Source organism: Bufo bufo, chromosome 4 (genome assembly GCF_905171765.1).
Source record: "Bufo bufo chromosome 4, aBufBuf1.1, whole genome shotgun sequence".
NCBI classification, from domain to species: domain Eukaryota; kingdom Metazoa; phylum Chordata; class Amphibia; order Anura; family Bufonidae; genus Bufo; species Bufo bufo.
The window spans coordinates 244,778,731-244,782,315 of NC_053392.1; the positions used below are offsets into that span (position 1 = coordinate 244,778,731).

Below are 3,585 nucleotides of genomic sequence, written 5' to 3' on the forward strand. Positions count from 1 at the left end.
GGGGGTGATCAATGACAGGGGGGTGATCACCCCATATAGACTCCCTGATCACCCCCCTGTCATTGATCACCCCCCTGTAAGGCTCCATTCAGACGTCCGTATATGTTTTGCGGATCCACGTATCCGCAGATCCGCAAAACACATACGGACGTCTGAATAGAGCCTTACAGAGGGGTGATCAATGACAGGGGGGTGATCACCCCATATAGACTCCCTGATCACCCCCCTGTCATTGATCACCCCCCTGTAAGGCCTCATGCACACGACCGTATTTTTTCACGGTCCGCAAAATGGGGTTCCGTTGGTCCGTGATCCGTGACCGTTTTTTCATCCGTGGGTCTTCCTTGATTTTTGGAGGATCCACGGACATGAAAAGTGAAAAAAAAAACTAAGTCAAGTTTGCATTGAAAATGATAGGAAAAACGGACACGGATCACGGACACGGATCACGGACACGGATGACTATGTTGTGTGCATCCGTGATTTTTCACGGACCCATTTACTTGAATGGGTCCGTGAACCGTTGTCCGTGAAAAAAATAGGACAGGTCATATTTTTTTCACGGACTGGAAAAACGGATCACGGACACGGAAGCCAAACGGTGCATTTTCCGATTTTTCCACGGACCCATTGAAAGTCAATGGGTCCGTGAAAAAAAACGGAAAACGGAACAACGGCCGCGGATGCACACAACGGTCGTGTGCATGAGGCCTAAGGCTCCATTCAGACGTCCGTATGTGTTATTTTGCGGATCCACGTATCCGCGGATCCGCAAAACACATACGGACGTCTGAATGGAGCCTTACAGGGGGGTGATCAATGACAGGGGGGTGATCAGGGAGTCTATATGGGGTGATCAGGGGTTAATAAGGGGTTAATAAGTGACAGGAGGGGGTGTAGTGTAGTGTGGCGATTGGTGCTACTTACAGAGCTGCCTGTGTCCTCTGGTGGTCGATCCAAGCAAAAGGGACCACCAGAGGACCAGGTAGCAGGTATATCAGACGCTGTTAACAAAACAGCGTCTGATATACCTTTCAGGGGTTAAAAAAATCGCATCTACAGCCTGCCAGCGAATGATCGCCGCTGGCAGGCTGTAGATCAGCTCGTTTACCTCCCGATCCTGTGAACGCACGCTCCTGTTCACAGGAAATCTCGCGTCTCGCGAGATGACGCGCCGATGCGTCAAGGAGGAACAAACCGACCGCCCGCAGGACGCATCCCTGCGTTAGGCGGTCGGGAAGCGGTTAACCCCCTAATTGTTTTGCCCCATGCCAGCTCCAGCAGTGGGAAAAGTAGCTAACTGGAGGGGGAGGGCTGCTTTAGATGGTGATATCTCCTGAATGGCAGCTAGAAACATGCATCTGGTCTTGTTTGAAAGCTGACATTCCAGGCTTTCAGAATGACAGTAATCTGTTCAGTACAGGAGAAGATATCACTGATAGAAATTGGCATACTGTGAATGCAGTGAAAGTAAAAACAGGTTTTACCCGCCATTATTCCCGACTCGATTTCTTTAGCTGTTATTTTGGTCTTGTAGAAAGGCCGGACTGTCAGCTTTCAAACAAGATCAGTTGCATGTTTCTAGCTGCTACCATTTAGGAGATAGCAGCATCAGCCGTCGCCCTCCAGTTAGCTACTTTTCCCATTGCTGGAGCTGGACTCGGGCAAAACAGTTAGGTGGTTAAACGGGTTTTGCCACTTCAGCAAATAGCATTTATTATGCAGAGAAAGTTTCCATGGCTACGACCACCCTGCAGTCCAGCAGCATGGCTGTGCCTTTACAGTATAGAAAAAAGCAGCAGCCTACGTGAGCTCCCATGGTCCCAGCCACCAGAGAGGCTGGCATTTTTTTTATAGTGTGCAAGCACGAGCACCACTGCTTGATTGCAGGGTGGTTGTAACCATGGAAACGAGCAGTGTATAATGTGATAGAAAAATGAACCAAGCCAGCAAAGGAGGCAATATGGATAATAACAATACATTAGTAAGTGCCTTGTATTAACTTTCTCTATATGATAAATGGATGCGGACGGCACACATATAACATTTGTGTGATGTCCAAATTTTTTCGCGGCCCCAGAGAAATGAATGGGTTCGCATTTGTTCCGTAAAAAATGCAAACCGAAAATACTTTTGTGTGCATTAGGCCTATGTGTGTATACATATGTACATAGCTCTCAGGCACTGATAGTTGACTGGGGGCGGCCTTAAAGGGCTTTCTCACTTCAGCAAGTGGCATTTATCATATACAGAAAGTTAATACAAGCCACTTAATAATGTATTGTGATTTTCCATATTGTCTCCTTTGCTGGCTTGGCAAATATTTCCATCACATTGTACATGGCTAATTTCCTTGGTTACAAGCACCCTGCAATCCATTAGTGGTGCTTGTGCTTGCACACCGTAGGAAAAAATGGCAGCCTCTCTGGTGACCAGGACCATGGGAGCTCACATAAGCTGGTACTTTTTTCTATAGTGTACAAGCACAGCCATGCTGCTGGACTGCAGGGTGGTCGTAACCATGGAAACTTTCTCTGCATAATAAATGCTATTTGCTGAAGTGGCAAAACCCCTTTAAGAAAAGTCCCTCGTATATATTAATTCTACATTCACTTCTGTTAGGGCCTCCATCACCTTGGTGAATCTGGTGAAAAGTTTGCTATTGGCCGTTACCACCATGCGTGCACAAATATTTAGTTCAGGCATCCTCAAACTGCGGTCCTCCAGCTGTTGCAAAACTACAACTCCCAGCATGCCCGAACAGCCTACAGGTATCAGCCTACAGCAGGGCATTGTGGGAGTTGTAGTTTTACAACAGCTGGAGGGCCGCAGTTTGAGGATGCCTGATTTAGTTATTCAAAATAATGCACATATGGATGTGGCCACAGTTATCTTCACGCCAGGCATGTCAGGATGGTCACTTTAACAAGATTTGTTGTATTACTGCAATGTGATTTTTTCTACTGAACTGTACTCACTGTGTTACGTTCAGTACAGTTCAGTGGACCCACAGCCAGGCAGGAACACACAGCATCATAAATCATTATGATGCTGTGAGTTTGGTCAGGGGAGTAGTGTTCGGTTCAGGAAATACTGCTGTCCTACGTGTTTCCTGGACTCAATACACTTGTGTGAAATAGACCTATGATCAGCAAGTGTTTTCTTTTTACATGGGGTAATGTGACCAGCACTAGTATAGTGACACTATGGCTAGTTGTTGATGACAGGGTCTGTGTTATCTTGGAACTGTGGCCGTCTCTGTAACAGGGGCAGAGGCCATCGTTTATGGGAGGATGCACTTTCCTAAAAGGCGTCTAAACACCAGTGTTAATAAATGGCCCCCAAACTCTTCTACAACGCTTGTAAATACTCTCATTTCTTGATGCATGAGAAATACTGTAAGAGACTAATAGTTAAGTACTTTCGCTTTCATTTTCCCTCTCACACCTACTTCTCTCCATTTACTAGCAGATGAACTGGAATAAAGAGAACATAGACATGAATTAGCTGTCTGTGGATGGTAAATGTAGCAACTCAACTATTCTAAGAAATGTAGTATAAGGAATAGAAGTGTTCAAACAGGAA

General features: G+C 46.1%; 1 protein-coding gene across 1 annotated transcript in view; it reads left to right on the plus strand.

Moving 5' to 3' along the window:
• LOC120998011 (solute carrier family 12 member 9-like) overlaps positions 1–3,585 on the plus strand; it is a 384,693-nt gene that overhangs the window by 18,543 nt on the left and 362,565 nt on the right. The window lies entirely within an intron of this gene.